Source organism: Rhyacophila brunnea, unplaced genomic scaffold, assembly GCF_057557595.1.
Source record: "Rhyacophila brunnea isolate RB1 unplaced genomic scaffold, BYU_Rbru_1.0 scaffold_4, whole genome shotgun sequence".
Classification (NCBI taxonomy): Eukaryota; Metazoa; Arthropoda; class Insecta; order Trichoptera; family Rhyacophilidae; genus Rhyacophila; species Rhyacophila brunnea.
The window spans coordinates 49,869,648-49,883,894 of NW_028233068.1; the positions used below are offsets into that span (position 1 = coordinate 49,869,648).

General features: G+C 32.1%; 1 long non-coding RNA gene across 1 annotated transcript; it reads right to left on the reverse strand.

Annotated features, from left to right (window-relative positions):
• Nucleotides 1-577: 577 nt before the first annotated feature.
• Nucleotides 578-10,727, reverse strand: LOC147067479 (uncharacterized). The gene is made up of 3 exons (XR_015071497.1): nucleotides 10,631-10,727; nucleotides 4,273-4,337; nucleotides 578-2,355 (listed from the first exon to the last, which is right to left on the reverse strand). It is a non-coding gene; the product is annotated as an uncharacterized LOC147067479 (long non-coding RNA).
• Nucleotides 10,728-14,247: the final 3,520 nt, after the last annotated feature.

The following is a 14,247-nucleotide window of genomic DNA, read 5'->3' on the forward strand; positions in this document are numbered from 1 at the left end:
AATATCATCCAAAAACATATTATAATCTGATTTACTACAGAAAGCCAAATGTACAAATAGCTGCTCTGAGAATTTATGTTTTTAGACTTATCAATATATTCACGCCATACACGGATATAAAGAAACAGAAAGCACAAAATACCTTGGCAAGTTAATTATTTTTCACTCACGTAATATTGTCGCACAGCTATTTAAAATAATTTAAATATACTTTTATCAAGTAGATAATATTATAATGAAGATTCGGGTAAAACAAAGTTCAGCAAAAATAAATATAAGATATGTAGCGATACATATCTATTGAAGAAAATAAAATGTATTTACAAGTTTGGATTTAAAAAAATAAACCACTTAACTAATAGTGAATGAAATATTATGTACCTATATGCAAATTGGAAAGAAACCCCTTTTTGTGGTAGATTTCAAAATGCCAGGAGAATTATTGTTTCAACAATTAGATTACCAGATCTAATTCAATAATATTTAGAAAACATAATATCCTTGATAGATTTAAAACGAAATTTATAAAAAAAGATCATGTTATATGTAACACTGTTATTTTCTTTTATTTTTTTTTAAATATTTTCACTGTAGGAAAAATTACAGTTTATCAGTGATTATCCAGCAATCATGAAAAGATTTTCACTTATATATTACGCTATGTAATTATACTTGGGCCAACGGGTACACGTGATAGAAGATTCTGAATTCTGAAACAAACAACTAAATAGTACACACAGAAATCCAGATTTTCAATTTTATGTCTTTGTTACAAATGTGTACAAGAGATTTTAATGCAAAAATCAAACTCTTAGAAATAAAACTCATTTTGAAATCTCACACAATAGAGATGTGATTGATGGTCATTCGCAATTATTAAAGTCAATAAAAGAAAATTCTTAGCAATTAGGTAAACCAGCGCTTTGCAGTCAGTTGAAAAAACAACCAATAAGCTGGAAGCGAGAAAATATAAGCTCAATTTATTAAAGCAACGCTATATTATTCATGTGAAGTTGATGCAACAGTATACGGCAAGGGTTTTTCCAAGTTATTTATATCAACAATTAGACCTCGTTTGATTCGCATAAAACCTTCCCGATAAACAAAAAAGTTTGTGTTCTTTTTATAAATTCCAGCCTTCTTTAACGTAACCTCGATAACCATAACACAATTATTCTCGACAGGAACCGTACATCTGTCCGAAATATTCAATATTGCCCCCGTTCTCTCCGGTAAGACGCCATCAAAATCAGCAATAAATTCACCAATCCGTACGGACAGACACTCTTCGTAATTCCCGGCAAAGTTTAAAAACAATAAATTAGACCGCGGCTCGATCTCAATCGAAGATATAGGCATTATAGTAGAAGGTCCCAAATATTTGAAATCCTCTCTGATTGTCATCGGTGGACTTCGGACAATAACTTCAGCGGGGAGATCTTCATTTGGACCGCCACGCATAGATGGACCACCAAAGTTACCGAAGCCTTCATGATTGAACAATTCTTGAGTCGGTGAATCCAAAGGACATATGAGTCCAGGAAATTCTAAACATATATCATCAATCTGGTCTAATGTGAGTTGATTAATTCGTAATAATCTGTCAATGCCATATTTTTTTAATAAAACGTTTATGCTGCCTTCCTGCAAACAGCTGCAAGCATTTTTGGCCCATGTTAATATGATTTTAGTCAATTCAAATTCAGGACACAAATAAATATCTTCGGAAAGGATTGATTTAATAGAATCGGTGCTGAGTTGTAAAAATTGTTCACTTTGAAGTATTTGATATGGGTTGTTTTGTATGCATGCCAAACAAATGACTATAACATCACTCACATTATACAAAACGGCGTGATTTAGAATTTCTACAATCTCCAAACTGCTTTTATTGCGAACCATAAATTCTTGTTGTACATAATCAGAGCATAGTTTGCGTAGCTCAGACATATTGTAAAAATCAGCGGCTGATATTACTTCGCAGCATTCTTCAATACTCTTCACATCAAGTTTTCCCGTGTAAGCAAACCAAATGAGTGATTTTATGATTTCAAATGGGAACTCTGTAATTTGTATTTTATTTCCTTGCGACCATTTAATCGCCAATCCCCAAACGTTGCTTGTTTTTGCTAATATACACCGATGCGCATTTATTAGTTTGGTTTCCGATGTTTCTCTGGTTTGGGTTTCAAGAGTTATGTCAGAATACAGCCCTGTCTCGAGAAGACTAACCGATCGTTCATCTATGGTGTCGCCATATAGTTCGGTGGCTGATTGACTTTGACATTCCATTTTTTGTGTTGCTTATTTTAAATATATTTTTTTGTGATGATCGATGGTTGTTGACTGCCGCCGCTGTGTTGAAAATAAATATGCTAATTAATACATAAGACGCATAGTTTTGCAAATAACTTTGAAGTAGCATTGGAATGACAATTGAGCACTTTTCTGGAAAAATATCATTATCCTGAAATCTTTGTTTCGAGATAATAGCGACTAAACACGATGCGATGCAGGTAGGATACATGATGCACATCACCACTCTAAGACACCTAGTGCCATCTGTTGTCAAGATTAAATTATGATTTTTGACTGGTATGCAGACAAGACAATTCATTTAACCTCATTTACAAAAAACTAGTATTTACAGTCATTTTCCGGAAAAGGGTTTAATTGTTGGATTGTATATTTTGTAGATGAAGAGACACAGCTTTTATAACAAATTAATTCTCTAAATGTCAAAAAAGAAATGTTTTCTACATTTTTTATATTGATACGGGCACTATTAACCCTTAAATGGTGTTACCTTTCAGCAACAAACTGTATTATTCTTGACTCATTGCACCCAAACATGAGAAATTCTCCTATTTGAAAAGATACTTGGTAAAGTTTTCTTTTTCACCATATTAGGGCATCTATTTAAAAATTCTGGTATGAAATGTGTTTAGAGAGAAGTCTCTACAGCTTTAATATAATAAATAGCAGGAATTCTTACCAACCAGTATAAAATATTGGATTTTAAAAAATATCATATAAAAAAAATTGTAAGTACTGTATTTTAAATAGTTTTTTTAATTTTCAGTTTATGACATCTGTTGATTGAACCTTTACACCACCATTAAAATAGTTCACTGCATAGAAAATAAAGAAGTATTCATGTTTAAAACCAAGTTTTAAATGGAATGCACTTGAAAATCTGTACTACCAAGGTTATTGACCTTTTTTTAATCAAAATGAAAATATTTACAAGCCTTTGAAACGATTTTAGAAACAGTTTTATTAAAAATTATCATTATTTGTATTTTGACATAATATCCGAACAAAAAATCCAAACTTTTGAAACTTAGGAACTTAAGAATAAATTCGCAAAATTACACTTATTGCTAGAAATGCGAAAAGTACGGCATTTTTTATTGGTTATTATATGAAAATAGATTACAATTTATAATACAAGCAGATTTTTAAAATCTTTAGGGTGTAATTGGTTTTTTATTTAGCACTAAACTGAAAATTCTGAAAAAAAAAAAATATTTATTAAGTTTTTTTATTTTTGTTTTCTTTTTTTATTTATGTTCAAAAAATCAAATGATTTAATTAAACATATACTTTTGAGTTATTAATATTTGATTGTTGTAGGTCAATTTAGTATTCTATATACAAAAATAAAGTCGGTCGTAACCAATGGGTAAATACTTCTTTGTGTGAATGAAATTTTATTTAAAAACTTGCTGTTCTCTGCAGTGGACAAAGTGTGCTGACAACATAGTTATAGTGTTTATTCACAGATACCACTGCTAATTTAAAATAATATTTATCATTAAATGTGGTCGATTAGAAAACTAATATACACATTAAAAGGTTACCATCATGCATTTAATGGTAAAATTCAATTGCAGGACTTAATGAGGAAAGAATTATGGTGCTCCAAGGCTGTATGTCTTGCTATTGAATACAAAAATCTGGAGAAAGACAAATGCAATCTGATTTCATAAGACAAGTGGGCTGCTATAAAAGATCCAATTAATATATTGACAGTGATCATAAAATATTAACAGTAGTATCAAAGAACAGAGTAGTAGAGCTGAATGTGTTTTTAAATATAGGAAAAACAATAATAAATAAGGATTTAGTTGTGATATAAAGTTGAATCGAATATGAGATTTTGTGGGAAAAAAATGATGTTCTCAAAATTATAAAAGATGAACTTCGTAACTGGACGCCCGCAAAATGTTGAAACAAATAATGGAACCAAAATATGAAAAATTCCATTACCTGGACTGGATGTTATGAAGCCGCAGCATGTAATGGATGGATGGTCGAAGACTTCACATGGTTTGCTGAAATATTTAAAAATTTTACTTTATTTATACAATGTTTGCTTTGAAATATCATCACCTTAGTAAAGTTGAAGAGATCCTGTTCGGTTGAGATACGAGCTAGTTGGCATTGACAATAGCAAAGTACATTCTACACAATATCACAACATTTTCAAAATAGGTAAAACAATGACAATGAAAAATAGATAAATTTATATAATAAGTTACATAATATAACTAAATTGGTAGATATTTTATACCTACTCCAGTGATACCCAGCCTCTTTTCGTTGCAGGAACAGTTACATAGGATATATTTTCAATGTATAGGTTCAGAAGGGTAAAAAAAATTACATCTTCACTTTCACATCTGGCATTAAGTTTACAAACCAACATTGCGATGGTCCAACACCACGTCTTACGTAGGTGAAGTCAATGCGAACGCGATTACGACGCAGTTTGAAGAGATATAAAGCAAAGCGATGCGAAACGGCTATGTTGTCCTACGTGACCAGTCACCAGTCGGCAATGAGTCGGCATTGCACATTCATCATGGACGGACGCAAGGGCTTTTTATTTGAAAACTCATATTTTAAATACAAAATTTTACAGAAATATCTGTCTCAAAGAAGTGGAACTAATATTATATATTTAGAAAGATATGTTCATGGAGAATTTCATCATTTATATGGAGACACTCAATCAGTATTCGCAACGCGCCGCGTTCGTTCGCGCAAAAATATCAAACCAACTGATCGCGTCGCTGAAGCCCCGCGCCGCTTCGCATCGCTCGCCGGGTATTATCTGCACGTAGGCCACTCCACTTCCACTCAATGTTTTTGATATTTCCATGCCGCGCTGCGTCACATCGACTTCGCCCACGTAAGATGCCTCATAACATTGACACCTCGTATCTGACATTCAATATTTTTGACAAGGAGGAGTTAAAATGTTATCCAAAAACTATTAAATGAAATTAAATAAAAATAAAAATATGCCTAGTGCAAAAATAATTTAGTTTATCTTTAAGGACCGACATGCGCCGCTACGTTGGTCAAAATGGAGGTTTTATGGTATTTTCAGAGCATAAGCCTGGGCAATCCTTAAACGCTGTAGATAATCTATTTATATAATTTTGAAGCCTTATTATCCTTTATATTTATTTTAAACATTTGATGACTGCATAAAGTAGTTTTATTACATAAAATAGTATTCTTTTAAACCTCTCGATCTAATGGGTTAGAGTATAGTCATATTTTAGTACATCCATGTGCAGTGGTGTCAAGATTTTTTATATTCACTAATTTTTAAATGAATTTATGAAACCATTAGTAAAATTGTTGTTAACATTATAAAGTGAAATATTTACGATTAAAAATTATATTTACAATCTCAGTGATCCCAAATTTGACAAGAATTAGGCATTTTATTATTAAAAAAATGGGCACGATTAACACATTTGAAGATAATTCTAATGATACTGATTATAAGCTTATGTCTTTGACCATTCAAATGAGATAAAACATCCTATGAATAATGATTGTTTTATAATAATTATTGACCTAAGAATAAGGAAGTATTTTTTAGAAATACGCCATTTCTTTTGCTGGAATGAGCTGCCAATAGAAGATAATAAGGCTTCAAAATTATATAACCTCTTGAGACCCGAGATAGAACCAGTCATGAGAAAAAATATTTGTGCATTTTACTGTTCAATAAATATTATTAAGATCACAAAAAAAAAATTTAAATATTTTTTTTACTATATATTAACTAAAATCCACTACGTGCACGTGAGTGCATCTCAGGTCACAATAGAGTACAATATTGGATACAGTACAAACAATGAAATGAAACAAAAACAATGTGATATCCATATAATGATACAATTTTATTAGAAAAATAATACAATAATCATAATAATATAATGGTGATTGGAAAATTATATTTATTTAAATTAAAAATATAGTACATTAACGGTCAAAACCCTAAAATACTACACATTAATTAGCGCACTTCAGGGAATAGGTTTAGGGACAACCATTCTTCGCTGTAGAAGTAGATCTGTGTTTACTCAGTGTGTTATTGAAGCTAATGGTGAAGAGTTTCTTGGATGACCTTGTATCGATGATGATACTGATGGCTAAGTGACTTTCATACCAAATCGTAGGGTTTGCAAGTCTGATTTTCCATGACTATGAAGTATTCCAATCACAGTGAATATTTTCTTTCCTATAAGTTTGCATGTACAATGAGCAAACAATTTCATGTCCATGTCCAACAAGTCCATGTCCACAGTGTTCAAAGATCCTCACAGTTTACATGCTTGATGTCCTGTGAAGGCAAACACACCACTGTGAAGATTAATGCGGCTCATCGACTTGTAATCAGTATTTTACAACAGCTGACTGAGTGATGCATATCGTTCTTCGTCTTCTTTGAATCATAACACGTATTGGCCTGAAATAACGAATCGGTGAGGTTGAAGCTGGTAAAAAAGTCATATGTGTAGACGTACAAGGGCAGTTGTTGTGAAGCCAAAGTAACATCACAGCGTTGCATTGAGATTGTATCGTATCTTCATCAGATAGGTAGGATTCACTTCCCCACATGGAGAATAATTTATAGAGCAATTGGAGTCCAGCACCCAATAAACCATATATGGCCATGAACTGAACTCTTCAGCTCAACATCATTCGTCTTATTAGGCTCAGCGTACTGAAACAATAGAAAATACAATACTATGAATTAATCGATACATTTATTCCTATTTATTAAGTATTCAACACCAGGAATATAAATACTAATGGCCAATAGTATTAATCACTAGGTATATTAAGTATATTAATTATTCTGTCCATCGAATCCTCAATATGGAGATCACAAAGCCCTTTCATCACAAACTGTATCAATTTAATTGGTACTTAATTGATTTTTTAGCAGTGCATGCACTTGCCTAATAAAATGATAAGTTTGATATTTATGACTAAATGATAAAGTAATATAATATGAGCATTGATACCTTATGGTTTCATAAGCCAGGATAGGATCCTGGATTGTGATTTTGAAGGATGTATCTCAGCCTCTAGCAGTGAGTAAAGTTCACTGGTTCTCCAGAATAAAGTCATCATCTGGGCCCAGGAGATGAATGTGAACATCATTACTGTCGTCAGGGTTATATCCTCCACCAACTTCGACATCATTATCATTCAAAATATCACCAATATGCTGGCTATTCAAGGATTCGTCTAAATGTAAACAAAAAACATAACCTCAATAAATCAGATATACTAATGTCAAAATATATCACTCTAGACCTGAGTTACTCATGTGTGTACCGAATTTTGAAACTATGATTATAATATTTTACAAAAGTGTAAAGATAATTTAAAGTATACGGAATATTACTATGATTCATTGTGAAACTAAATACATCATTGGTTTTTAATATAAATAAATATTAATATTTAATTAAAAGCACTTACTTGTCAGAGTTGACTTTTTAGCCGCCATTTTTGTCTTGTGCAAATATCCATAACTTCAAAGTCAAAATAACAATTTATTTTAAAACTACATAGGCTAGTGTTTTGCTCTAGTGGTAGAAAAATATACTATCTATACCACTGTAGTCAAATGCGGTTCAAGTATCCATTCAAATCGTTACTAAAAAATATTTAAATAACGTCCACATATGTGTACCTCAGGACGCAAGAGGATAAATAGATTATCTACAACGTTTAAGGAATGTAAAGGCTTATGCTCTGAAAATACCATAAAACCTCCATTTTGACCTATGTGGCGTATGTGGGCCGTTAAAGGCACTAAACTGTATTTTTGTTTTTAATTAATAATTTGATTACGTGATTTTTAACATTAATTCCCCCAATCGAAAATATTGAATGTCAGATACGTGGTGTCAATGTTAGACCATCGATTGTGTATAATCTATTTATAAGGTTGTTAACTAAAAACAAAGTCATTTGAAGGCAGCTAGACTGATATGACATTATTGAGGTGAAGATTCTGCGGCGGATATACAGGCCCATGAATGAGGGTGGGGTGGAGAATGGTTACATGTAAATTGTATGCAAAAAATTTCACCGTGGCACAGTTTGCCGTGAGCTTTCTTATCGGAAAGAGATGACGTATACTATACGGTCTCCAATTTTATTAGATTCAATATGAATGTTAACTCAATATTCATAATTGACTTTGGCAAAATTCATGAATTCAAGAATGAAAACCTAACTTACGTCACCTCGAACATAATTCTTAAATCGTGTAAAGATGACTAAAAACGTTACCCATTTACTTTAACCGGTTAGATGCCACGACCGTATATATACGGTCTACAATTCCGTGGGCGTAGTGCCGGCCATAGCAAATGACCGTATATATACGGTCCACTTTGATACCTATTTTTACTATCCAATGACAATTATTTTAATAATTCAAACATATGGTATACACAGCAACATCTCTTGGAATCATGGTGTAATATTTTCGTATTTGCACAAACTTTTTTCTGTTTTAAAATCAGTGTTTTAAAATAGCTTCATTTCATTACCGATATGTGTCGCTCAGCAGGGTTGACACACACGTGTTGACAATATCAGTCAGTTGTCTCGTGATATTTGCATTGCTAACCAAACTTTGTTTCACGGGTAGAATACTGGAATATTGTGATTTTATAGTTTATTTCTTTTATGATAGTTTTATAATCGTGTGTAAGTTTTGTGACAACCCTGACGTTTTGTAAACTATTTGGTTTTGATTTTTTTAATAAATGGCGAAGCAGATGACAAATAGTGCATTTATTTGGTAAATCTATATGATATACTATTAATTTATTTCCAAAAAATATATATTTATTAGATTTTATTTTTTAAAAGAAAATCGCGGCCCTTCATGCACGGCCATACTAATATACTCCCGGCATATAACCGGTTAAAAAGAAAACATGTCAATGAATATATTATTATTGTTACTAATAGAACAATAAACAGAACATAAAATGGATGTATGTTGGATATATATGACAAATTATAATTCGTTTGGCATGCGTCCTTTGCACCTGCGACCCGCAATCCGCGCATCGCCTAGCCACGATCTTTTTAGACCGTGCCTCAACTGAGGTACAACCTTAAGTGTAAACCGACAAGAATCGTGTTTTATTTAGACATGAATTTTATGTCAGTACTATACGACCCAAAGAGGTTGGACTGTCTTTAATATACGGCCATATAATTTCGATACAACATTTCGATTCCGAAGTGTGATACTGCATACGTACAAGTTTCCGGACACGGAGGAAAATCTGTGCAAGTAATGATGAGTTTTACCACATTTACCATAATTCGAAACTCTCCATCTTCGTAAAACTCCTGAGGCTAAACCGGGCAGGTATGTCGGAACACATGCCGGACACACGAGTATCAAAAATGGTCCTTGTTGGGATCAATCAGGAGACCGCAGATGAAGAACGGGGTAAAAAACGACGCAAAACCTCTTTCTTCTCAACATTGATGACTGGAGAGGTGCTGCAGGGGATCGCCGGAAGAAGGCAGAGGGGGCCAAGGCTCCTATTGAGCAGTAGCGCCATCGAATGAAGAAAAAGAAAGTTAATTGCAAACTTTATCGATTATTCTTTACTCGATAACAAAAAAGATTTTTCTCATATTCCAGGTGAGCTTTCTATTATTCAAGGCAGAATAAGTATTGCGTTTGGTAAATAAAAACTCGACAATCCTGAATATAGTGTGTGGGAGATGAACTAATGAATGACGGTTTAAATCAATTTTTGTCTTGAAAATCTACTGTCAACAAATAAGTAAATAACCACAAAAATTCTAAAATCGTAATAAACAATTAAAACAGCAAACTGACATTCGCATTATTACAGGTAATAAATGTATTTCTAAAACTTTTTCGTAAAAACTTATTTCCAGGCAGAAAGAAAACAGTATCTCATGCAATCCAAAACTAAAATGTTGTCAGCTAAAACTACGTAAAAAAGAATGGCCGAAATGACATAAGAGAAAAATGATGGTTGACACATTAAAACAAGAAATAAATACAAATTTAATATTGAAGATCATCATTTGAATGCAGACATTCTGTGCAATTAATCGTGAGAAAAGTCATTTTTAGAGTCTCAAATTTACACTAGGAGCGTGGCGATCTGTATCATGTGACCAATTTTAGTTCCAATACTCGCCATGCCTTTATCAGTGAAATAACCTATTTTAGATTGTTTATCGAGAGTGACAACTAATAAATTGCTGACCTGGTGTAGTTCAAATATATACAACTTACATTTTAGCGATCCATAACGTTTTTGTAAACTTAATGTCATTTTAGCGTAAATGTTGTTATACGCTTACAACCGCCATTAGACGCCACAAGATGGCTCTTTTTCTTCTTCTTTATTGTGCAAGGCTGCTCAACAATCAGTGTGGTCATATATAAAAATTAATCGATATTACCAATTTAGAGGGAGCTAAAATGATTGGATAATAAATTTGTTTTCCATATTATGCAGAGATTTGCCGTCAATCTCTTTTGTGGAATATTATTTTATTATTTTTACAGTTATATTATAAAGTATAATTCATTATTTTTATATAAATGATTTTCCTTACATATTTTTTAGTGCTGTAAAAATATAAGTTGCAGAAATTATTGTACATCGTAGTGGCATCAGCTCTGTTTTTATTCTGGCTAGCTAGGGGTGGCAGGGTATATGAAAGTATGGTGTGGCAGGCTGGTAATCAATTTGCGGGAAAATTTCCACATTAAGATTATATTATATGGATACGTTATAATAACCAAAGTAAATCCTCCGTGATGCCCTGTATTTTTTTTTATCACGTCGCTATTTCTCGTAAGTTGTCGGTATTGTTGGCCTGCTTCATTCAGTTGTATGAGAAAGCCGATTTTTTGCCCCTCTTTTTATTTAATACCTCTATGCTGGCTAGCATCCTACATGCAATTAAAAAAAGACATTTTATTCTATCCATAATAATATTCTAATAGGTGGCTTATGTACATTTCAGTCTAGATAAAGCTGTTATTTTTCAAACCATAAAATATTGCTTTTCATTGTAGTAATTTTTCCAACTAGAATATTCAGTGATGGGTATTGTCATTCACACAAAAAAGTTCCAACACTTTACGTTTCTTTTGTAATATTTCTTGGCATCTGAAAAACTGCTAGAGACCAACAAGTTTAACGTGAGGGCCCATGGCAGCTATGCAGCGAAGCCTCACGTTAATCTTGTCGGTCTCTACCTACTGCTATTGAATTACCTACCTAGACAAAATACTAGGATAATCGCCGGTTCATCATATTTATTCTTTTTCTTTGTTTATCGTCAGATTAATTAATACTCATACAGGTATGACTGAAAGCCATAATATAAGCCATTCGTTTTCATAAAGCTACCATCATTATCATGGTTATGAATATCTTAGCAGCGACTTGCAGAATCACATAATGTTGTCCCCCTGCACTTTGACATACATAAATCACTGACTTGTCACTTGTTCATTATAGCGCCTGTACACGTGCATGAATTTACTGGCGGCAATAGTGATTATTTTAAACAGTCATGACAATAATTGTTTACACGAAAAAGTGCTGACTGTCTCTAAAATTCATTCTTTAAGAGTGAGCGAGATGCGATATGTTGTCATTTTATGGTACTATTTCGTACTATTTGACAGCATCGAAAATCGGTCAACTTGAAAGCTCATTTTTTTGCCGGCAGATTCGCCACTATCGTTCTACTGCGCAGTCGCAGATCGAAAAAAAAAATTTACTGTCGGAAACTGGGGGGAAACCGGCATGCCAGCTTATAAAAGACAGACTCTAGAAAGATCTCTCTGCATAGAACACTATAAAATTGCAGCAATGTCTTGTTGTTTGTAGAATAAGATACGTATTATATCAATAGATTAATCATAGAAGGGAAAACTATACACATACATGATGCAGCATTCTTGTTTGACAATCTGAATTGACAAGGTGGGGCTCACCAGTATTAATTACTTTGATATTACTGTCAATAATTCTTTGTGGAAAATAAATTAATCAGTCGATAATAATTAGAATTACAGTAGGTAGGAGATTAGAAAAAAACCTATTCATACAATTTATCGGGGCCATCATTCCAGCCCACACGAGTCAAAGAATGCATTATCACTATCTATGGAATACAGTATCACTTCTAGAGGTTGTGATCTAGAATTCTCATCCTGAGAAATAATGAAACTTAATTCTCATTTTTCAAGATTTTTTTGGGTTCAGAAATTGATAATTAAATTCTCAAGAATTCAAAATTTTCTAGGAATATATTAATCTGGCGATTCACGATTTTGTAATTGAATCATTTGGGAGGAAAGCAGGCTGTCAATTTTAATTTTCCATGAAAAATAAATAGTCCAATAGCATCTCGAAAATCAAAATCAGCCTTACTCACAATGTTTCCTCTTAAAGTCAATCTTCAATAAAGAACTCATTTCCATCTTTCGAGCAGAAGAAAACTGGGAAATCAAGACAGTTGCTTGATTATTAGCACTTACCTACCTAATAAATAGATTATCGGAAGATTTTTGTAATATAATACCATCTCCAACCTTACCTGTTTTAATGACCACAAGCCACCACTGGTTATAGGATAATAAATAATTTACAATAACTTAAAAAAGATGTTGAAAGCAAAGTCATTTTATTAGTAAAATGCATTAATAAATTATGTACCTAACTATAAAATATTACAATGGTAGGTGTTAATATATTAATAGGAATTCAATTAAGGTATATTTTAACATAATGTTATGACATTGTGTTTAATGTTCAACCATTATGACATGTATTTTGTAGAATAATACTGAAACAGATTAAAAAAATGTTTTTGGAATTTTTGCCAAATTTAGTAGTATAGGTACTTATTAATTTAAAAAAATATAGGTATAAGTATATAGACTTGATCATAATGTTGACAATATGATATGGTGCTACCTTGAATAATTATAATTTATATTATCAAGTACACTAAATTAACAGTATATTTTTTAATTAACAAATAAATCTATGAAATTACCGTTTATCGTTATTATTAAGTATATTTTAAATGATAATATGCAACACCTTTTTATATCACAATATCTTTAAACAAAGTGTGGTTAGTGTCCAAAAACTAATAACTTGGAATAGGTACTGTGTTTATTAACTTCCTCTACTGGGAAACACAAGCTGTAAGTAAGTAGATATGATGGCAATTTTAAATAATGAATTTTCAAAAAATCTGCCAAAGTTAAAAGTTCCCTGGACATTTCATTTTGTTGGCCGTTGCTACCAGTTCTGTTGGTATCTATGTATGCGTTTTGGGTAATGTTTTTCTGTAGTCCGGGATGACTGACTACAGACAGTAATATCCATGTTGTACAACCGAATTTGAACATCTAAAGGGCATTTAGGGCAATGAATGATTAATAAGTCGAAGTTACAAGAAAAAATAGTATTCTAGAGTAAATATTATATTTTTTTATGTTATTATTACTATTCTGCCCTATTTTATATTAAGCTATTATTACACTGGAAGCATTATTAAAAGAGATAGACTAAATACAATTCTATCATTGTTAATTCATAAATTACTAATTATTTGTAATTTACTACATATAAATAATAATATTACCTTATTCTATTTATCCAACTTTTATATAAAACAATGGTTATATACGCACCCCCAGACCTACACTGACGTAAGTCAAAATTAGCCATTTTCCAGGAGAACCAAAACAAACTTTTTGAACCATGTTTATGGTACTTGATTTAATGTCTAATGGCTTTACAATGTACATTTTTTTTGTAGAATTGGAAGAAAATATATCTTTCTAGTGGCATTCATTTAAGAGTATCAGAGTTA